Here is a 24696-nt window from a genome sequence, read left to right as displayed (position 1 = left end):
TCAATGCAAACGATAAGATCGGCGCTGACGGCGTCGGTTACAGGAGGTGTGGTTGGAGTCGTCGGAGTTGTAGAGTCGTCGATCGTCGGAGATGGGGGCTCTTGGGTAGCTAGCCGGTTTGCAACCTCACCCCCGGAGGTCGCTGCGTCTAGTTACCCCGGCGCGGGCTAGGGGACCTGCCCCAAGAGGCGTCAGAAAAATCGCGACGGGTCGGTGGGGTGTAACGAGCCGGAGAGGGGGACGCGATCGAGGCGTCGTTGAACCTTCTGGCCGAAAGTTTGTAGAATTTCCGTCGCGGCTACGTGCAGCATCAGACACAGGGTAACTGCAGCTGGAAAATTTTGGATACCCAGTCGCGCGGTCGTGGCACGCGCGGTAAACATGTCCTGCTTCGCCGCAATGAAAGCATAGCGGCCGGCGGTCAGCGGTGCGCCACAAATCGGTAGCCGGCAGAGGATTCACTGTAGAAACGAGGCGCAGCGATCGACTGGCGGCGATACGGCATAGTTGGCGGTGGCTGTGACTGTCGAAAATAGGGCGTCGGGGGTGGCGGTGATGGCTGCGTCGTAGTGGTCGATGGTGTGAGCAGCATCGAAGTGGCAGGAGGTGGACGGCATACAGCAGCATCCAAGTGGCAGGAGGTGGACGGCAGACAGCTTCCGCGTAGGTCAATCGTCGCGGCACCGCCTGCCAGTCGGGCGACGAAAAGGCCTCTCGAACTTCTCCCCGAACGATATCAGCGTCAGAAGCCACCGCTGGTGCCATGGGAGAGATCCCGAGCTGCCGGATCTCCTCTCGCACAATCTCTCTGATTACTTCACGTAGAGACGTGCTGCAGCTCTCAGGTAGAATGGAAGCATTCACCGGCGAGCTCTTGCGATCATATTGGCGGTACCGTTGCTGTAGTGCCCGTTCTATAGCGGTAGCCTCCTTGGTAAATTCGGCCACTGTCGTCGGTGGGTTCCTTGGGTTCCTGACGAGCCCGGCAAAGAGTTCCTCCTTCACTCCGCGCAAGAGATAGGGCAACTTCTTTTCTTCGGCCATCTCAGGGTCTGCCCGGCGGAAAAGGCGGGCCATATCTTCTGCAAACATGGCAACGCTCTCGTTTGGTTTTTGAATACGGGATTCAAGTAGGCGCTACGCGTTGTGTCTTCTGTCGCTACTAGTGAACGTGTCTAGCAGCTGGGTGCGGAAGGCATCCCACGTGGTCAAATTTCTCTCCCGGTTCACAAACCACGTCCGCACACTGTCTTGAAGCGCAATAAATAGACATTAGACAGCTTTTGCTGGGAGCCCCAGTCATTATAACTGGCGACACGCTCAAATTGGTCAAGCCAATCTTGGACATTCCAAAAGCGTCGCCATGGAAACTTTCTGGTATCTTAGGATTCTGCAGCGTCAACTGCGATGGAGTTGCAGTAGCCATGGCGGAAGTAGGTTGACGCGTTCCAGCAGGGTCCTGCAAAGGGTTGAACTCGGGCATCAGGCCTAGCAGGCGGCGACTGTACCGGTGAACAGGAGTTTCGATGAACGAAGGTGATTCCGCTTTCGAGGTATGGCTCCGCGAAGGGGTGCCGAGCATGAGACAATCCTACCCCGCACCTCCAACAGTGTCGCAGCCTACTAGGAGACGGGAAAGTCGGCGTAGAGGAGGTGTAAAAGCACTTTTATGAGAGCAGTCAACGCGACGTCGTTGTCGTCTCTGTTTTTCCACTCGCGCGCCACTTAGCGTCGTTCTCATCGCCTGGCACATACCCGCGGCGACCATATAGGTTGTGGCAATATCGACACAAAAGAGAAAGAGCGCTCCCATCGTCTTGGACGTCATTCGAATTACCAGCCCTGTCCAATAACAACAAAATTCACATTTTTCAAAACTAAAGAAACTGTCCTGTTGAGCGCCGGGAAACTAGAAGGTACGAATTATAGTATTGGCGAAGATTTTTCTCGTGCAGTTCGTACTGCTTGCAGCCACCTCATCACATTTGCCAGGAAGCAATCTGCCCCATCTAATCTGCGCTACAAAAGCCCGCACATCGGACCGAAGCGCAACGTGTTTGATAGCGTCTCTCAAACCGTAAAAGAAGTCGCATAGCAATCGTCTGCCCGGTAAAATGTAGTTACCCGCCCCCAAACCATGCCAAAAAATAATCTTTCATTATCAGTCATATTCTCAAACATTCGGTTTCCTACCTAAGCGCGAACTCGTCTCTAACATGATTTCTTCAAACAGCATTATAATGATACTAAGCGATGCGTAGCTTACCCTTGATGTCACTGACGCAGAAGTACTTACTGACTTAGCAGGTTTCCAATTTTTTTAGAAATGACTGCAGATGCACTCGAGGGGGCAGTGTCTTGATTGCTGTGAGCCCTGATTTGTCGTGCTCACCAATAGACATCGTCTCCAATCTAGAAATGTTATGGCTTATTTTTCGCTCATCGGCGCAATCCGTTTTACTTGGTGTTTGCTGCAGGGCTCCGCATACTTCACCTAACTTTTCAAATAAGCCGAACAACATTCTGAGCGATTTCGGTACAGCGCGCCCCAATTCCCATATCTTACTATTCAGATATTTTAATTATACCGGTATCGACCCGGAGAATCTAGTTCCCTCAAGTACGAACCACAGAGAGTCGAAGGAGTTTATAGGAGTGACTGCCAATCTTACTCAGTTAGTGGGGGAACCAACGCGTGTTCCTGGAGACAGTGCTTATATTTTGGATCTTATACTAACTACGAATCCTCAAAGCATATCATATATCAAGTAGCTTCAAGAAATGAGTGATCACAAAATTATCCACGCAGAGTTTTCGGTTTGCCCGGAACGCCTCAAAAAACGTAAATAAAAACGATCCGTCTCTATGAAAAAAGTAACTACGACGCGATTAACAACGCGCTTAGAAATCATTTTTGCTTTATTTGAAGCACAATTTTACAGCATGTCTCTCCAAGAGAGCTGGGAGGTATTCAAATGCAGAATACTGGACTAGGCCAACACATTCATTCATAAAATTACCTTCCGTGAAAACCACCTAAAGCCGTGGTATACTAAGCCGCTAACGAGAATAGAAGGCAGAAAAATGCGCTGTTTTCGTGCTGCTAAGCTGAGAGCCTCGTCTAATACGTGGCAGTAGTACTATACTGCCGAGAATGCCTACCTAATTGTTGTGCGCAGTGCTGAGCATAAATTTTTCAACTGCGATTTGACAAAATTGTTAAATGATAACCCGAGAAAATCCAGTCGCCTTTCCGGGGCACCGCCTTTCTGCGGCAACCGGAAAGGCGGTGGTCCCGGGTTCCAGTCCCGGACCAGGACGAATTTTTGTGGCATTTAGCTACGTTTGGGTGGATGTCTCATTTTTCCTTTATTAGTTACTTCTCTCCACCTTGCGGGTTTCTGCAGAACTATTACGTCATACACTGTAGTTATGCAAATTGGGCTGATCGATCACTTGTGACCACCTGGATGAAATGGTTTTTATACCCACGTGAAAATCTCCGGTGAAATGCTTAATTTTTAGGGTTTGACAATTTTATAGAATAACTATCGAGAAATTCATTAATGGCCCAGTCGTGGTTAATTTTTCATTTAGGTTAATTGGTTCAACCGCGCAAGAAAATTGGCTTAGCGCGTCATCTTAAAATGCTTCTCCGATCCTGAAGATATCTCTTGAAGTAGTAATTCGGTCTCTTTAGGGAATAAGGTATCCGGTACAGCTATCACTATTGTTCAGAACTATAGTATATTGCACCCGCCGTGGTTGCTCAGTGGCTATGGTGTTAGGCTGCTGAGCACGAGGTCGCGGGATCGAATCCCGGCGACGGCGGCCGCATTTCGATGGGGGCGAAATGCGAAAACACCCGTGTACTTAGATTTAGGTGCACGTTAAAGAACCCCAGGTGGTCAAAATTTCCGGAGTCCCCCACTACGGCGTGCCTCATAATCAGCAAGTGGTTTTGACACGTAAAACCCCATATATTATTATTATAGTATATTGCAAAATATAGCAATTAAGGCTCCATGACTGCGACCGCAGAATACTAAAAAGGTGGCTTTTCAAACCCGTATTTGCGTACCATCCCCAACTCTCATTTTAGTAAAATACGCCTACACTACAACTTTCACGAGCCGTATTTTTTGGCAACTCTTAAACGTAAACATTGTGAAGGATACAATAGCGCAATACACCCGACGTAGTGCAAGACGAAGCAACGCGAGTACTCTCTATCTTCTGGATTGCGCCACTTTATTCTTCAGAATGTGACACTAACTGGCCTACACATCCACACAACTGAAACGCAAGCACTGAGCGCCAAAGGCAACACGGATTCGTAGAAATACCGGAGTTGCGATAACGACACCCGAGCAGTAGAAAGAGCCCTTTGTAAAGTACGGCGGCGCTTTCCAGACCACCTAAATGTTCTGTAGGTCTCTGCTTGGTGCAGATAGAATGAGTCTTAATAAATAAAAAAAAACGTAAGTGTTACCAAGAAATGTGCACAGGATGCTTGTTTGCCGCGCCAAATGTCTAAAATAATTTTAAATCGATATACCCACTGAGTCTCGGCGAAATTACCAAATTCTAATTCTAATATAGCTGTGTCGCTCTTATTCTGGGTGTTATGCGAGAAGGTCAGGGCAAATAATTAAGATGAGGAATTATTTGAATCAAGCACATCAATCATTTGGAATAAAGTTGGCAGTCTACGCCCTATACCATTACTTATGTATGCGAATTTATTTTAACTAATATTTTTCTTTGTTTACTGTCCGGCGCTCAACACCGCCATTGGGTGCCAAAAGGTTGGGGACTCCTGTTCGAGACCTACCCCTGAACATACCACGTTGATTCCCAAGCAACCCGCAAAAACTACGCCAAAGGACGCATTTCTGCAGCTGCCTCCAAAATCCTACAACACGCCAAGGCGCTATTTAACGTAGACATCCTATGGATCCCAGGACACGAGTCTTTTCATGGAAACCAGCATGCACACGCTGTGACCCGAGCCCATGCCATCCAGGCGCTGCAAGGAGAAGGCGACTCAACCCCACCTGCGGAAACCGTACTCTTACAATAAAGCACCATCCTCCAACACCACAGGCTCAATAAACTCCTATACCAAAACAGAAGTCTCTTTCGAGGGGAGAAGCTGTGGCATGGCGCCAACTTCAAAGACATATCCACACCTAAGCCTGCTTCACACCATGCACCACGCCCTGTGCTCACAATGGTGACTGCGTCCCACTTTACTACACAACATGGGAATGCGCCCACAGTCCAACTCATAAGAAGTGCTTAGGTGCCCTAGGATTTTTATTGGGCAGTTTCTACCTCAGTGTGTTGAATTCAGGTGCTGTTTTGATGCTACAGACGCCGGCTTTTCAGCTCAAGGTGACATTTTATGCTTTCCAATAAAAAATTGGAAAGGAAGGCCATGCAATGCGTAGGGAAGATAGCCGAGATACCAACACAGTTACAGGATGGGTATCAAGGGAACAGTGGCACAGTCGAGTATGCCAGAAAATTAGGTGGTATAATGAAACTAGTAAATTTGCTGGCGCAAGTTGGAATCAGCTAGGGCAAGACAAGGATAATTGGAGATCGCTAGGAGAGGCCTCCGTCTAGCAGTGGGCATAAAAATAAAATGATGATGATGATGATGATGATGCCCACATTTGCCTTACGGGATCGGCAATGCGTGTGTGCACAACGCTCACGCCTGCAACGGAAAATGAAACGCTGCTGTCCTCGCTTCGCTGCCAAGCCGGCTGATGGGTACGTGACGGTGCCTCCACTTGGGTTTCTTGGGCATATTGCAGCCAAGCTGACCATGCCTCGATCGTGTATCTGAGACAAATCTCGATGAAAATGTGAAATGAACGCAGCTCTCTGCAGTGGCTGAGTGCGTGAAACGCAAGTGGGGCGAGCCATAAGCAACGTTTATCTAAAACAGCCTCGTAAGATTTACATGAAACCATATATCTTTGTTAATCACTGCTAACGTCCCCTTCCAAATTGGCAAGCTTACTCCAAAACAAAGCTTTTATAGTGCGTTTCTTGCGCGTATTAGTTAATTCACGCAATCATAATTAGCTCTGGAAATGTTCTTCAGAGTGCGTTATAGAAGGGCCCACTCTATGCAACTCCCAGTCAGGTGTCACCTAACAGCGAAAACTCGTCTCTTATGCATATCTGCAGATAAATTTTCCCCCCTTTAGTTTTTACAGAAGATGTTATTTTTTTTCTATACTTCACCGCAAGTTCTGAAATGGAAGGTTACTTCCCAAAAGCAACCCTGCGCGCAGCGTGGGGGTGGTGAGCGAGGGGGCTACCCGTTGTTGCAGCGCCGACCGTACGCAGACCCTACCCGTAACTGGTCTGTTAGCCCTTATCAAGAAAATTGAAATCAGCTACTGATTGAAGCGCGGTTGCTGTTCGTCGAGACGCCGAAAGTCCTCCGCCTTGAATAATACCGTGCAACATTCAAGAACCATCTTGAAGACGTATAGCCACGACACGCTACCATCCAGAAGCCTCGGAGCCCAGAAAATGTCACGTGAAGAAGACTTGACGACGCGACGTAAGAGAACCTGGACAATGCGAGGCCGCAGGGATTCGACGCCACGAGCTAACGGCAATGAAAGACGAGGAAGCGCCGACCGCGATATCCTTATTGATGGCCACAACATCATCACTCTGGTCGACACAGGAGCCAAGTACTGGAGCCAACTACTGTGTCGTCAGTAGATTGTTCACCGCCTAGTTCTGGAAGGCAAAGCCTGCACTAGAAGGCCCTTGAATTCGGATATCTGGAGGTCACGTAATAACGCCGGCTGCAATCTGCACAGCAACAGTCGCGATTGATAACCAGACTTACCTTACAAGCTTCGTGATCCGCCAGCATTGCTCGCAGGACGCGGCGCAGCCCATTGACTCAAAATCCAAGTCAATAACGCTGTCCACAGACCAAGCCATACCACCAGATAAGACTTTCAATTACCGTGCTTTGAAGGTACCCGAAGTCGCTTATCCCGCCTGGCTATAGCGTTATGATTTCCATCGTCCCCGAAATACTCGCAGACGTATGGAAGATGTCGTCGAGGGCTGCGAACATCTGCAGCTCGACCGTGAAGTTTCTGTCGCAAGGCTCGATTGCGTGGAGGGAAAGTGAAGGCGATGCTGACAAACTTCAGCCAGTGGCTCTATAACGCAAAACTATTCCAATTAGTTTTTATTCCAATCTTCTGACCTCAAATTTACGTGATCACCGACGCAAGCTTCGTCGGGAGATCGACCGCGTTATTTCAACTTCCTAATGAAACGCTCTCCTCTTTTGTAGGAGGTAACTCTTGTTTGCTTTCAAAGCGAATAGCATTGCCTGCCTTGACAGCTTTTTCTTGCCTAATTGTCTAAGAAGAGCCGAGGAGCATGCAGAAATGGAGAGGGTTTATGAAGAGCATGGCTAGCGCAGTTAAAGTAGATAACCGGATTAGGAGGGTGGTGCTGACGTCTACGATTGGCCTGCTTCCACTTGCTTAGCCTGCGGTGGCTGCTCGAAAATCACGGTGTTTTACAACGGAATGTTAAAAATATCGCTAAAACGGATCCTCAAAGAATAAGAGTTGGCAGAGAAATGCTTTATACCTGTCAGAAGGGCTCGATGACAATATATTGCTACGCAAAAATTTAGATAAGTGTGAGGAGATGCATTCTACCCGGCCGCCCCAAGTAGCTAGCACCAGAGTGGTCGGTGGGCAGACATCCTCTATTCCTTTCGGAACGGGGCATCTGCGGTTGTTCGTAAAAAAAAATCCAGTTTTATTTGGCATATTAATGCAGTTTTTATGTGTACACGTCACTCTGGCATAGTCAATTCTTTCAGTTTTTTGCTGTCGCGTGACAGACAGGCGAAGTTGGCGCAGTCCGAAATATTTGGACGAACAGCGGAAGCCTAATGGCGAAAAAGCCGTAGAATTGAAAATAACGATTTTTCTTTTGTTCAGTCTAATCGTGCATAATCATTGTGTACACGTCATGTCATATGGGAATTTTTCACGTTTTTCGCGACGTCGCGTGACAGACGGGCGAAGTGCGGGTGGCCCAGGAATTGTTGGTTTAATCGGGGAGGGCTGAATGCAGAAATGGAATAGAAATAGTTTGGAATAGTTTTACGTTATAGCACCTCAGTAATACGAACACTGCAACAAGGGAATGACCATCGCATACATGGGATACATTGTGGAAGCCAGAAAAACGCTTGTCCTCTCGGATTCTGTTGTATCTACCTGGACGGCCATTGTTTCCAACCAACTTTGGACATGAACCAGGCTCGTCCCCTGAGTAAGCATCAACAGTTGCAGTCTCCTACAAAGGTACAAAGACTGATTTTCGGAGTCGTCGAAGATTCAACAAACACCAATTGCTAAGCATCGCATAATAACCGAAGAGTGCGCTCGACCACTCCGTCAAAGCCTGTACCGGGTTTCGAGACGAGAGGGAGAGACCGTAAAGCAAAAAGTAAATGAAATGCTGCACGACGAAATCACCCAGCAGTCCAAAGGTCCTGTGACTTTTCCTGTAGTTCTAGTGAACAAGAAGGACAGAACCCTGCGTTTATGCGTCGATAATAGTTGCCTGAACAAAGTTATGACGAAGTACGCCCACGGATTGACGACTCTCTGAACAGGCTCTGGGCAGGCTTTACAATGCTAAGTTTATTCGTCGCTGAATCTCACGACTGGGTGCTGTCAAATGGAAGTCGACGAGAGGGGCCGAGAAAGGACCATTTTTATTACGCCGGACAGTCTCTATGAGTTCAAGGTGACGCCTTTCGGTCTTTGTGCGGCGCCTGTAACATTCCAATGCATTATGGACATGGTACTGGCGGGCCTCAAGTAACCTGAAGTAGCGGGCCTGAAGGCACCTGTCTACGCTACACTTGCATGTCATCTTTTGGAATCGTCGTTTGTTCTGCAAATTTCGACGATTGCTTGAGGCGGCTTGGAACAGTACTAGAGGCAATCAATTCGGCTCACCCTGAAGCAGAAAAAGTGCCACTTTTTTCAGGGAGAACGCGGCGCATTTTCTGCCAAGCAAGTATGAGAAAGCACCAAGTAAGTTTACAGTGCCTTGCGGTCCAGTCAGTTTGCCACATATTAAGGTATCTTTTGAGCAATTCCTTGTGTAAAGCAAGAACCTTTGTGTAAGCGCATCTATTGTTCTCATTGCCCCCCCTTTACAATATTGGCGGTTACAGCCAGTGGTTATGCGCTACGCTTGCTTCACCTAGTCCTCGTTCGACAAGTGATCGTATCCTTTAAGAAGCTTGATAGTTTATCGTCCGAAGAGATACAGGCTAATAAATAATCGTAGAAGTCGTGAACGAAATGGCCGCAGAGTCGTTCCTGAAAGAAATAGGCAGAAATTGTGTAATCTAGAGATCGTAAAAAGTTTCTGCTTTTTTCCTTGCGTAACTGGATACGCTCAGCTTTGTGCAAATTATTTTTCGCGTGGTCTCTGAGCACACTCAGAATGAGTGCAGGGCGTCATTTAGCAAATAAAGGCGATTCTGTCTGCCTAGGGGGCAACGCTCAGAACTCAGAAAAGACGGCGAGAAGAAAAGCGCTGAATAAGCCTGCCGAGTGAGCAGCGTAGGATTCAAGAGTGCTGTGGTGCCTCGTCCAAGTAGCGACACAAAGACCAGTGCTCCACAACCCCCTCCACAACCAACGTCCCCTTCTCCCTTTCTGCAGAGACCGCCTCGCTGGGTAATTCATCCGGTGATCGAGACGCCTGGCGGTCCGCGGATCCGGTCATCCACGCGCTCAATTGTTCAATCAATCATGTTTCGGCGATGTAATTAGAGCACGGAACTTGGCTCCCCTCGTTAATGTGACAGCGGACGTATACATCAACCGACCATAAGTAAAGAGTAGGATGGGAAAAAAAAAAGAAAGCACGCAGGAAGAAAGCGGAGACCACCCCTAAATAAGTCCAGCTTACGTGGCGACAGCCGAGACCTCCCTGGTTGGCAAGTCTACCCGGGGCGGGCGAAAGGGAACTGCGCGCTTACAATGCCTTCGATTTTGGACCAAACAATACTCCGCGACGTTTGATTAATTATGTGATTACAGTAATTAATTATATGCCTGGTTCAATGTTCTTTCGGGCTGTTGCCACACAAGCACTAAAGCGCTTATGCTATTACAATGTGTAGCACTAGCTTTGGAGAAAGCTTTCGAACGTAGTAGTACATGCTTATAAACGGTCGAAAAAATAACCTGCCCTCAAATAAAGTGTCATAAAAGAAGAGGGGGGTAGAGGGGAAATGAAAAACCTTCAACATGTCGTGGTACAAAAATTTGTTTCTTTATATCCTGTCTTATGTTTTTTTTCCGCTCCTAGTGGTCCATTATTATTATTATTTAAATTCTGAAGAACCTGATGCTATATGTTGCCACTTTCTTGCGCCTTGATAGACGGGTCTACGAACAAGTGAACGCTACTGTGAAACGGAGAGCTGATAGGAGTTTTCTTAAATATGCTGACCAATGAAAATATCCGCATTACTGTGGATTTCGGTCTTGTCTGAATGTCTACAGTGTAAGTTATTAGTTAATTCCGTGAGAAAGGCTACACTACATTCCTTTTCGCTTCTTTTCACTGCTTCACGAACATTCAGATGTTGGTTGTGTAATGAAGTAGACGCGCCTCGTGTTTGCAGTGGAAGATCGAAGACTACGACGACAACGCATGTTGTGATTGCGAGGGAGCTTGTGCTGTTCGCCGCTGCTAGACTTATCGCCAACGATTATCACCTTTCTAATTAAATCGCATTACAGCTGTAAAGAAGCACGGGCTTTTCCTTGTCGCCACAGTACCAGCAAAACGGAAGTAATTACAAGGTTAACAGAACACTCACACGGGCGCGTTTGCATTGCTCATGAAAGATTTACACAATGTAGACACCGTGAATTGGAATCACAGAGACGTACGCGGAGTTCAGCAAGTCGGAGAGATTTGCTGAAAAAGAAGTGCAGAGCATTTTGAACGCACCCTAACTTCGTCGCTGAACATCGATCTGGAGTAGTAGAAGATGCGAAAAAAGGGAGTAAGGATTATGAAAACAGAAACAGGAAGCAGAAGGGAGCTCAAATTTTGTGTGTGGCGTCCTTGTTAGAAAGACAGACCATAAAAAAGCCACAAACGTAGGGATCATAGTCCCAATTTCTGTAAATATGTCTGTGTTGGTAGGACGTGGAACAATTATTCTATTAGCACTCGACAACTTTGCCTCCTATAAGCTTTTGGAAGAAACAGACACGCTCTTCTTAATTTATGTATGCCTTAACGATGGTCCTCAAATATTTGGCGGAGTTCCTACCAATGCCAATAAATTGTTTCTTAGCCGCTAGTTTACACCATACCTGTTTGACATAAACGCTTGCGGCTAATTGTTTTTTCATGCACTTTCATTTGTATTTATTCATCATTTCTTTACATCAATTGAGAACTGCAGATTGCTATCCGGCCCAAATATTCTATCCCTATAGTGGTTTTAAACTTTCATATTGGAGTAAAGCAACATAGTGTAACGCCCTTATCATCTCAATAGCTGTCTTCCAGTCGGAGTAGACTACCTATCGAGCAATGCAAGCACTTTATTATGAACAATCGTAATAACTCGAATAGTACAACAGCCGTAGGTGACGTCGGGTGACAATCAGTAACTTCAGCTTACTTGTAAGTAGGGACGCGAACTGCCGCCAACAAACTTTTATCTATTGTTCAGCTATCAGTATAAACAAACCTAGCCTTTATGACGACTTGCCTGTTACGTATTTGGTATTAGGTATTAGGTTAGGTATTTGGCTTACAAGTGACAAGCAAATAATTTTGTGCCCATAATTGTAATTTTAAATGTTACAGAAGACTCTGGATGGTTACCAAGAAGGGTATTGCCTTTGGGGGTGCAAATGATTATCAAACAGAGCCAGAAGGCACTGAAGCCCTTGTACGGCGTTGTATGTCCTGCCGACCTGAGATGTTGAGTGTTGCGAAGTAGATGATTCTTGCGTCGAACCAGTGGTCCAATGAAGCAACGAAAAAAAATAACATCCGCAGTGATGTCGATTTGTTCTGGCAACAACTACGGAACTTCAGTGCAACTTCGATGCCTATAGAGACCGATGCTTGGACCGAAAGACCTTTCGCAGACCTTTCGGTCTTCTTGGACCAAAAGGTCTGCAGTATGTACTAAATAAATAAATAAATATCACACTCGTATATTGAAACCTGCAACGTAGAATGCCACCAGTGTGGAAACTCGTACATATAAGAATTCTAAAGAGCTTGGTAAAATAATTTCGACAGAAAAAAAATTAAATTATGGGGTTACATGCCAAAACCACTTTCTGATTATGAGGCATGCCGAAGCTGAGGACTCCGTAAATTTCGACCACCTGGGGTTCTTTAACGTGCACCTACATCTAAGTACACGGGGGTTTCCGCATTTCGCCCCCATCGAAATGCGGCCGCCGTGGCCGGGATTCGATCCCGCGACCTCGTGCTCAGCAGCCCAACACCATAGCCACTGAGCAACCACGGCGGGTCAGTTTCGACAGAAACCATCTCAGGATGACTTTCAATGCTAATGCGATTAGTATTGAACCAGTGTAGCGATACAGCGTATTAATGCGTGGGCATTAATAGTTTACTGCGCGCAGTTTATGGGGTCGGTCGGTCGGTCGGTCGGTCGGTCGGTCGGTCGGTCGGTCGGTCGGTCGGTCGGTCGGTCGGTCGGTCGGTCGGTCGGTCGGTCGGTCGGTTTGCGCGCCTACTCGGGTCACTGGGTAGCCTGTGGTCGAATGGTTAACGCATCCGGCTGCTGTGCTGGGTAACTGGGTTCGAAACCAACCATCGAATCAACTTGGGTCACTGAATACATGGCAATGTGTACGTACGTTCCTCTCTTCAACGAAGCTCTTTCACGCCGACGTGGGTCACTGTAGATGCGGGACGGGGTAGGCACTGCTGTTGGAAAAAACTATTTGACGCCGACTTGGAGCACTGGATATGCGCCAGTAGGTGTGTGCCGCTCTTCAATGAACCTCTTTGACGCCAACTTGGACAACTAGGTATGCGCTACTGGGAATGTCCCACTTCAGCACATGCCTCATACATAACGCGCTTGGACGGTGATAATAGGTTGTTTGGCTATATTGATTCAACGCAAGCGCATTGCCGTCGACAATCATGGTGAGATGGGTTGTGCCGATTTTTTTTTTTCACCGCCGAAATGCGTATGTATGAGGCGTATACTGCCAGCCTCGGGCTCTTATCTCCCGCTTCCATCTGAACCCTCTGTGCCATATAGTAGTGCCACCGCGAAATCGACGCGTGACACGTGTCTGACTATATCGTTACGTGAAATACAAACAGAAAGTTATTTAAAGATACACTTGGAGTGCCGCTGCAAGCGGGATCAAAACTGCGATCGACAGAGATCGGCCATCACTTCGTCTTCCTCGTCTTCACCAGTGCCCCGCTAAGGCGCTATTTATCTGCGGTGGTCACGTATCCTTGTATCCAAATTGTCCAGATGTACATGACGCAGGTTCGATTCTGCGTAACACAAGCGAAATTTTAAATGATCTTCTTTTAACATTGAAGAGGAGGCACATCCACAGTGGCACATACCCAGTGACCCAAATTGGCGTGAAAGAGGTTCATTGAAGGACGCGAGTTTTCTACGTGAGACTTAAAGAGTCGCCAGCTAAAATTATTCTTAATATTTATTATGCTCGCATAACGTTTTTCTGTGATACTTAGATATTTGATCATTCCTATCTGTAATAGTAGAGACTTCGAATCCCCTTTACAAGACACTTATCTAATTTCCCCTTACTTTCCTCAAAAAAGACTGATACCGGTTTTTTCACCGCCCGATTCATGGCCGATCCCCAAGATTGGGTTGCGCCATTTCGCTAGGGAACAAGAACTGCAACATACCCAATGTGACCAAAGTTGGCATCATAGAGGTCCATTGGAGAGCGGCACATAGCCAGTGGAAGATATCCAGTGACCGAAGTTGGTGGCAAACAGGTTCCTCGTAGAGGGGCATATGCCGAGCAGCACATACCCAGTGACCCGAGATGGCGTGAAAGTCGATGTGAAACGGACGAAGAAGAAAGTGGGCAAAGTTTCCCAACAATGTTAATAGCATTAAAAGCTACGCTCGTGATTTAATTACTGCGCGACAAAGAATTCTGGATCGTTGTTCATCATAAGCGACTGCGTACATATAGTAATCTGAAAAACGAAAACTAAAAGGAAACGAAATGAAATTGTAGTGGATCTACATATATGACCTGTTTTTACGACCGGGGAAGATAGTGAAGAATAAACACAGCGAAAAAAGGAAGGCGTTTAGTTTCAACCGCAAATTAGCAAGTTCATTTACGCAGGGAAGAAAGGCATAAAGAGACAGAAATATATTAAGGACAAACAAGGATATGAATGGTTATGGATGCGTATAAAGTTAAAGACAACTATTTAAAAGTTCGGATATAAACACTTGAACATAGATTCTATTGAATGAAGAACATCGTCAACTCACACGACGTACGCTAAACCAGACACCTGCGGGTCCTGTCGCTTTTTTATTCCCGTTAGCAGAAAACCTGAGAAGGCCTAATATTTGCGGGTATTCTGGGCAATCAGCCGGGTGCGGTCGATGCTTTTCGGAGTTTGCAGTAGCTGGTAGCTTGTTAGCCGGCATTATTGTATTCGCTTTACTTAGTGCGTAATAAGCAACGATAAAATATAACGTCGCTCCAAACTCCCTTAAACGGGGCAGTAAGGTTATTCGCCTTCGTGGTAGTCGGTAGATTTCGGGAACGAAGGCTACCTTGTTACGCTAGCCATTAAAAAGTTGCATGGCTTAGCAGTTGCGAAAGTGCTCCTTATGAACAACCTAGATTTTACAGCATTTCTCTTTATCATTTCTCTTGTTCTACTCCGTTTTCACTGTGCTTTGGTTATATTATATATTGGACCCTTGTTGGCAGAGTACCGCACTGTGAGTTTAAAATTTTATATGCAATAAGTATTGTTGGGGATTGGAGTTATTTTTTGGTTCCACCACTGGTTTTGTAGTGTAAGTACAAAGACAGTCTCGTCGTGATTTTTTCTGCGGCAGTCATAAAATAAACCTTGAAACTCCGGTAACTCCTTTATCTCTTACCTTAATTACTGTTAACCCAGGACTACAGACTTACTAGACAGACTCTAGGACACGTTTGGAGAATTTCACGAGAGCTTGACAAGAAGACCCAGGAACTCCGGGAAAACACTGACAGAACTTCAGTGCCGATAGAAGAACTCCTGTAAACTCGTGTAAAATGCTAAGGGTTTCTCCAGCAATTTGAATGATCATGGAGCTTGCATGGAGAATCCTTCAAGCTTTCGTGGCACCGTACATTTCCAAGCCGGTCATGCTGGACATATGCCCTGTTAACTGATTCGACGAAGTGACCTTGCGCGGCTATGAATGGCATATGCATAACTTGTACCCGTTGCCGTTACATATAGACGTGCCTTGCCTCATGCTAGTCATGTCCTGCTGTATCGTCGTTGTACCCGACCGAAGAACAGCTTGCCAACTTATCTGGCTCCTACGCGCGCCATTTGATGACCGCAGATCATCCTGCATCGTCACAAGCGAACGGAGACCGGCCACAGCCCAACGCAGCGCCTCCACAGCCATATGAAAAGGATGGCCTGGCATCGCCTCCCTGGGGTTTGCGGCCATGAAGGGCGTATGCATAATTTGTACCCGTTGCCATTATAGGTAGGCTCTTTTTGTTCAATGAATATTTTTTCAACCTTGTGGCTGCCAGTCCCCAACTATTTGGGCTTCACCTTCGCTCAGATGGGTATTGACGTCTTCACGTACCGAGCACGCATTGGCTCTGGAATACACCAGTGGAATACGCCACTGCTCCCGTAATGACCGTTTCAGTGCAGAAGCTGGCTTTCTACGCGAACTCTGCCGTAGACCTCCCTCCCTTTTGTTGTCTGTGTGCCTTGCGATGCTCTTGCTTTGCGCGGGCGACGTAGAAGCAAATCCCGGCCCTAAGCTCGATGACATACTGACACTGATAAAAGAGTTTCAAGCTGACACCACAACGTCTTTAACAGAAATCAATCTGCAAATCAACGACATCAATGTCCGCGTGTCCTCTATTAAACAAAGTTTGACCAGTATATTGAGACTCAAGAACTGCTTTGACGCCGTAACCGAAAATGTACAGGAATGTAAGGTAAAGATCCGTAAAGCAAACAATGAATAGATGTGGTGGAAGACATGAATAACCGCTTGCGAAGAATTAATTTGATTATCAAAGACATTCCTGAAGCTGAGAACGAGGAATGCGCGGAATCTGAGAGCATTGTTAAATAATTTTTAGATATTCATCTTGGTATTCAGGCTGGAAACATAGAAAGAGCCCACCACTTAGGCCAACGCCGTGCTAATAACCATCGATTGGAAAATTATTTAAGGAAAAGGCCGTGCGATTTCGCTAAGGAGCACCACAAGGAAAATGAGCAGTTTAAGGTGCGGTGCAACAAAGTGCACATGAAGAGCGGCATTTATCGCTATGATTCGGCCTCAGATCGTGTCATTCGTATTTATGCCCGACCAGAGGTGACCATGAAATGACGTCATAAAAAAAATAAGGGCCACATATACAGCGTTGTGGTGATTGACTATATTGATTTAATATATGGTGAATAATATATTGATTGAATAAAGACAGATACTCGTGACTTCGTGATTTTACACCGTCTTCTGTTTTTTTTTTTCACAAGTCCTCTCCTATAGGCGGGCTTGGAGAGTAACCGACGCTTGATAAGCAAGTTAATGACACTGTCGTCACTGATGTGCTGGGGCAGGCATTGTATAGTCTCCTGTACATCGATGGAGACATTAATTACCTGTCCCTTATTGGCGAAGCGTCCATTGCCGCGCGTCAAACGCTGTGAGGCTTGGAAGGTGATGAAGAACCCTATACATACCCATGTATTGTTGCAAAACGCGACACGATACCTTTTCCTAACAAATCCCGGCACGTAGAGTACACACGCACCTAATCGCACTGCGAGGGCACACACTACTTCAGCGTAGCCAAGGCAATCGCGCGTTGATCAACGTCGCCCAGTACAGTAATGGTTGTGAGGTCAGTCGAAAACCACAAGCGGTCGCACACAACAGAGGCCACACAAAATTGGTTTCACACGAACTCCCTCTGAAACCTGGCCGTTGCCCCGGTGAGACGTTCCAAGTTTGCGGGATCGGTGCCACATGAACGGTGCCAGCGTAGACATGGCCGACGCGAGTTAAAGTGTAGTATCTGTTCTTATCAGCTTAATATCTGGTACGGGTTGTATTTGGAGCCAATACATTAAACTTATTTTTGCAATTTGGCTGAGTTCTAGAAACCTGCTTCACCTCCGCCATGGGTCGACCCGGTATCGCACTATCTTCGGAACCGGCCCATGGTTTTTGGTCTACGGACATCGATCCGCTGGGAACTAGCCATATATAGCTTCGTTCTAAAAGGAGGAAAGGAAACCGCCACACCAGCTCCGATTTTCATGCTCTTGGCGAACTTCCGCAGTATATTTCATAAACTTGACGTTTTAAAGACAATCATGCACACGTATTCCACAGATATCCGAATCGGAAAAGGAATCTGGCTTTCCGACGACATTGCCAATAGTGAGCTGATGTCCTCACCGACTTTTGTACTTTTCCGTCGAGATAGGATAGGGACACGATGAGGAAGGGTGATCATAGCAGCAAAACAGCAGTTTCAGCCGTCGGTTTCAGCTAATGAATCACCTCTCAAATTAAACTGGATATCTGTTCATTTTTGCCGCGTCCATTGCGTCATTGGTGCCTGTTACCGGCCGCCAGATAACCGATCTGAATTCGTTGGTCTTTTCAATTACGCTACTGACCAAATCATGTACAAGTTTCTTCGATGATCTTGTAAATTATATGCGGTGATCTTAACTATTCAGACATAGATTGGAGCCCATGATCAATTAACACCGAGAGCAATGGCACGGAGCATCTATATTTTCTTCACTGCCTCCTTCACTGTCATCAATTCACACACAGAAAGTGCACGAACCCACTCGCGGTAATCACACGATAGACCTGATGAACAATCTAGACCTGGCACGTACGCAAATCTAGGAAGAAATAAGTGATCACAGTGCTGTGCACTATTCTTTCACTCTACCACGCACTGACAAACGAAAAATAACAAAACAAATACTCATCTATGTGCAGGTAGATACGGGAAAAATCAATTAAATGTTAGAACGCTCTTTAGTTGAGTTTTAGTCAAGCTTTTCCAAGCGGTACAACTGATGACAACTGGTGTTTAGTTCGCGATCACTTGAAACATACAGGACCGCATAACGTGAAACTATTCCAATATGCTTTTATTCCAATCTCCTGACCTCAAATTTGCGTAACCGCCGACGCGAGCATCCGGCGTTCACCCACAGGGTTGTCTGAACAAACCAATCAGATGCTCCCCTCGTTCATAGGAGGTCACTTTTGTTTGCTTGAAAAACAAATAACATTGCCTGCACTGAGCGGCTTGTGTTATTTAATTGGCTTACGAGAGGCGAGGAGCATACTCAAGTGGAGAGGGATTCGATGAGGCCGAACCACTGCACTGAATATTGATAACTGGATGAAGAGGGTGGTGCCAGCGTCTGCGATTGGTCTGCTTTCTCTTACACAGCTTGCGGTGGCTCGTCGACAATCGCGGCGGCATGCAACGGAAGCTTAAGAATGACGCTAAAAGCGATGCTCAGCAAGGAAGAGTTGGCAGAACGAGGTCGTAAACGTGCTGAAAGTTCTCGAAAACGTTATACAGCCACGCAAAAAGTTTTATTATACGCAAATAAACCGATGCTCTCCGACAGGGGCGAGTAGCCAGTGCCGGAGTGATCGGCGGCAGCCACCTTTTATTCCTTTCGGAATGCGGCAGCCTGTGGCTATTCAGAAGAAAATTCACTTTTGTTCGGTATATTAATGCATCTTTAACGCGTACACGTCACTTTGACGTGCTGAGTTTTTGTTGTTTTGTGACGTCGCGTGAGAGGCAGGTGAAGTGGGTGCAGCCCGAAACCTTTTGACCAATAGCCGAGGGCTAATGACGAAAAGGTGTCCAATCAGAAAGAACTATTTTTGTTTTGTTTGGTCCAATTATGCATAATCAGTGTGTACACGTCATATCAGATGGGGAGCTATCGTGGTTTTTGTGACGTCGCGTGACAGACAGGTGAAGAGGGGTGGTCTAAAAATGTTTTTGACCAATCGCGGTGGGCTGATTGCAGAATTGGAATAGAAAAGTTAGGAATAGTTTTACGTTATAGCGCCCATAGTTTCACGTGGGCCTAAATTTATATAACATCAGGTGTAAGCGATCCATGGTTTACCTGCGGTGTGAAGAAGTTCATAAACAGTAAGAAGACGGCGCAACGGAAATGAATGTGCCTTCACACTGACAAAAATGCAATGAAATCTCGAAACAACAGATAAAACGGTTATTGAAGCAAAAACAAATATTCCAATTGCACTCTACCCAACCTCTTAAAGCAGATTCTAAAAAGTTTTGGAATGTAGTAAAGCCTAAACAAAATCAGTGGGTATCATCTATGTTATGTACAGATGGCAGCGCGCTAACAGTGGATCACTCTGCCGAACACATTAATAGGTTCTTCGACGGTTCATACACAGATGAAGATCTCATGAATAATTCCCTAATCGTCCCGCAGCTAACCGTCCCGTTTCGCTTTCTAGCTATTATCATCACCGCTCACAGCCTAAAAGGCGCTATTGACCGTTTGCTGTTCAAGACCAGCCCATGGCCTGATGGCATCAGTGCTAAACTTTTAAAACTAAGCAGCCATTTCGCAGCAGATGTACTTTCCTGAATAGTCCAACAATCACTTGATCCTCCATGGATGTGTGCCGAAAGACCAGAAGATAGCTAATGTTCTGTCAACACCTAAAATTGGTGATAACACGGCGTTCAGTAACTGCCAGCCTATTTCGCTAACCTCAGTTAGTTGCAGATTGCTTGAGCATATTCCCTACTCACACACTACGGCGCATATCAATCAAAATAATTTGCTTGAAAACAACCGGCATGGTTTTCGCCCTGAGCTTTCATGCCAAGCGCGGCTTTACGAGTTTGTAACAGACCTTCATACTTCTTCGCACATGTCCCATTCTGTCGATGGTATCTTTGTTGATTTTTTCGAAAGCCTTTGACTGAGCACCTCAGAAATGATCAACGCTGAAAATACGTAATATTGAACTTGATAGCAAAACAACACGATGGCTTGAAGAGTTTATAAACAATCGTTTTCAGGTGGTTAAACTGAAGGACACTATCTCCCGTCCAACCCTTGTCGAGTCGGGTGTCCTTCAAGGTTCGGTAGTAGGGGCGCGTTTATTTTTATCCATAGTAACGACAGAGCATTAAAAATTAATTCATCAATTGGCCGTCTTGCAATTGATTGTGTACTTTCTAGAGAGATTGATTAAGGTCATTAAGGTCTTTCTATATTAAGGTCAGATTGCATAGTTAGGCCTAACGGCCTAACTATGCAATCTGACCTTAATCAACTAATAGAATGGTGCTGCAAATGACAGATGCAAATTAATAAAGACCAAACACTTGAAGTTCACTTCACTCTCAAACTCTCAACTAAATACTTAACATATTAAATGATTGCATAGTAGACTCGGTAACATGAGTTATATGCCTCGGCCTCAGCATAAATACTAGTTTAACATGGACTGACTATATAGAATATAATGCGCCGTGGTTGCTCAGTGGCTGTGGTGTTGGGCTGCTGAGCACGAGGTCGCGGGATCGAATCCCAGCCATGGCGGCCGCATTTTGATGGGGGCGAAATGCGAAAGCACCCGTGTACTTAGATTTAGGTGCACGTTAAAGATCCCCAGGTGGTCTAAATTTCCGGAGTCCTCCACTACGGCGTGCCTCATAATCAGAAAGTGGTTTTGGCACGTGAAACCCCATAATTTTATTTTATATAGACCATATTACATCTAAAGCGCAAAAGAAACTTGGCTTTTCAACGCCTATATCTCGCGACATGGACACTATGCTTGAAGCGCACAATTCCTTCGTACGTCCTTCCCTAGAATAAGCATCAAAATATTTGGCATCCCTGCCCTGTCATCCTTACAATGTACTCTAAGCCTTCCAGAATAAAGCAGCGCGATTCATCTTGTCATTCTACTCGCAATTCCAAAGTGTTTTCGTCTCCGAGGGAAACGCTCAACATGTGCCACTCGCAATGCGCAGAAAATTTGCTACTTTATCTTTTTTTTCACACAGCATATCACAGTAACACATCATTTGCCCGGTCGCATATTTTACCGCCACCTCATATTTACCACCATCGCGTCATCATGCCTACAAAGTTTACCCTATCTTCGTCGGGACGGAAAAGTAAAAGAATTCACCTTTAACGTTATCACGAACGGAAAAACACCATGATGTAGCACATATTGAGCAACATAAAACTGTATCAGAATTTTTTGATGTTGCTCTACAATTTTCTCATCGACACCTTTAATATAATTATAATATTTGAGAAGTTGATTGATTAAGTAGGACTAATTATCTAATTAGTCAGAATGAAAAAAATTAATGTATCTCCACGCGACGGTAAACAACATTACCTTAGTTCTGTCCAGCTACGTGGCATTTGCGTATCTTTAAAGTCTGGCTAAATTTAGCTGTGAAACCCTGTATATGAACAAAAGGAAAGGGGAGGGGGTTAACAGAGGCGCCAAATTTTTATTCATCCTATCATGAGAAGCCAACAAACAAAGATGCCAAGGACAACATCGGGTAAACTAGTTATATTTAATAATTTGATTAAAGAAATGATAAATTAATGGCAATAAAAGCAGATGAAAAAACAACTTGCCGCAGGTGGGGAACGATCTCACGTCTTCGCATTATGCGTGCGATGCTTTAACCAATTGAGCTACCGCGGTGCCATTTTGGGTAATTATGTGTTACTACTAGAAATAACCTTGGGAGTGCTAGCCAGCGCCGCCACTCACAAATCTTGGCGGCGGATGGGGAACATGCTTTCTGCCGCAGGCGTCACGAGTGCGTGATCTTTTTGGGTGAAGGCAACTTGTCATCAATCAAGGCAATCGGGCCTCTCGGTTAACCACCTTTTTTCTCGTTCTTATATAACGAGAACACACACACACACTCACACGCACACACACACACACACACACACACACACACACACACACACACACACACACACACACACACACACACACACACACACACACACACACACACACACACACACACACACACACACACACACACACACACACACACACATGTGCTTGAAGTAATGAATTAAGACGCCGTTTACCTGCGCAGCGTTGACGGTAACATTATCGCTTCGGGACAGCAGTTCACGCCCATTAAGACATTCGAACTCTTAAAATGTCTGATCTTTGTGATGGCAACGCGATGTCGGTAGCTGTGCAATCATTCGTTATAATATTACTCCTAGCTGTATTCCGAATGCGTACTGTAAGAGACGGCTAAATATTTAGTTATCTTAAAGAAATGTCTTAATTTTTGCATAGTTTATATTAATGTGTATAATAAATAGATGATACAGCCCTGGTATGGAACCATGTACAGAGAAGCCGGAGTTCACCGACAAAGCCAAAATTTGTTTCACGGTGCAGCGATCACAGCCTAGCCTCTGTTTATTCTGAAGTTTCTGTGTTAACTTATATTCTGAATCTACGCGCACCTGCCTGCTGCTTTCTATTTTCTCGGCGTCGGTGCGCCTGAGAAAAAAGAGCTCGAAAAAGCGGCAAGCGTCTATCCGCTGCTGGGCTGTCGTATATCGGCGTATATGGCTTGAATCGCAACTTTGAAACAACAAAGAATTGATTCCACTTGGGTTCCGTGATTGATGCGCACTACTAGAATTGAAAGAAACGTGGAAACTTCAAGTCTGGAGAAATGAAAGCAATAATAAGTAGAACAGAGGATCTACTGCGGATCGATGGGCACGCCTCCCTGAATTTCTCCCTCCAGACCAGGCCCTGATTTCAGGAATATCTTTTTCGTTTTGCGTTTTTCTTTGCTAATCTTGTTTCCGCCTAAAAGGGTAGAATAGCATAAAGATTTCATGCCCTTTCGTGGAAAGGAAACATCCTGTGCGTCCGTAACTCGGGGTGCACCTCTGGTCGGACACGGTGTGTGCGTCTGCGCGTGCGTGCTTATGTGTGCTTGTATGTTTGTATGTGCGGCGGCAGGAAAAATGTTTGTGTTTTTCTTGCAAAGATTGGGGTCGGATTTTGATTTTTTTTGTTTCCCTTATTTAATTTTCTCACTCAAACTGACTGACTCTTTTAGCTTCCTCGCTTAGTGAGCCATCAAGTATAAAGACAAACAGAAAAAGAAGAACTTAGCTTGGCATAGCAAACCAGAAGATAAACGTCTTTGCCCTTCGCCCGTGTTCTTTAGTGCATCAATTTTGTAGCGGGAGATCACTGAATGGTTCAGAACAGATGCGCTTGTTCAGTACAGCGCCGCCTACAGATGCCTGCAGCATTATACGAACGCATATCACGGAACGGCCATGCCTGTTTATGCGAGTGCAAATGTTTGGTACAGTGTTACGTGGACATTACTAAGTGCTCGCCGCTGATTCCCTTCCATCTAAACGATTGCAGAAGGCTAGGTACGTGAATAATATATAGCAACCATCATCAGGTTGGTCAACGCGATGTTATCGAACACTCCAGGATTAAAAAACGGCGGAAAACAGATGTAGAACCGGAAAACCCATATGACAGGATGGGCGCCAATGTGCATCTCAGTACGCGTCTGTTTTTCGCCTTTTTCTTATCCTTAAAGTATGACACAAGTTGGAAACAGCTAGCGCACGGCAGCGATAATTGGAGATTGCTGGGAGAGGCCTTTGTCCTGCCAGTGGACGTAAAAATAGGCTGCTGCTGTTGCTGCTGCTGATGATGATGATAATGACGTTGATGACGTTGGCACCAACTAGCCTATGCACCAACTAAACGTCTGCTTATGGGATACTTTTTATTGTACCAATGTCAGCGCAATTTTCTGCATCTACGGCTACAGCGACAAACATTTCCCGCTTTATAATTTACTTAGATGATATTGAAATTGTGGGCCACTATTTCGTTGCTGACTTCTTCCTAAAGAATAAGGTGTTAAATGTTTAAAGAATAGCGTCAGTCTGCATGATAGCAATCCGGGCGTAAAGTAGTTTTCGTAAACATGCATGTGCAGTCAATCGAATATTGAGAAAAAAGCCAACAAAGGACAACTTTTAATGCTTTAAAAGAAATCTACTGCGTTAAATATTGTTTATGTTAAGCAAAATTGATTACATAAAAGGCAACCTAGAGCAAAAGTCACACACTCAGCACAGGCCATCAAAATTATCGCCAGGCGACGTTAATCCGGTTACAATTAAACCATATAAATATGGAAACTATAATACAACTAATCAGAGAATATAACAACTAGAGAA

At 45.6% G+C, this 24696-nt stretch overlaps 1 long non-coding RNA gene and 1 pseudogene across 1 annotated transcript in view; both read left to right on the top strand.

The window, feature by feature from the left end:
- The window catches only part of LOC139054121 (uncharacterized), a 51883-nt gene that overhangs the window by 9741 nt on the left and 17446 nt on the right, over positions 1-24696 (top strand). The window contains exon 2 of the long non-coding RNA XR_011511033.1: positions 15707-15824. This is a non-coding gene — a long non-coding RNA (uncharacterized lncRNA). The remainder of the gene's footprint in view (positions 1-15706; positions 15825-24696) is intronic.
- Positions 17393-17572, top strand: LOC135903165 (U2 spliceosomal RNA; annotated as a pseudogene).

This window comes from Dermacentor albipictus, chromosome 1, assembly GCF_038994185.2.
Source record: "Dermacentor albipictus isolate Rhodes 1998 colony chromosome 1, USDA_Dalb.pri_finalv2, whole genome shotgun sequence".
NCBI lineage: Eukaryota > Metazoa > Arthropoda > Arachnida > Ixodida > Ixodidae > Dermacentor > Dermacentor albipictus.
Note: the sequence above shows the minus strand (reverse complement) of the source record. Positions and strands in the feature narration are given on the sequence as shown.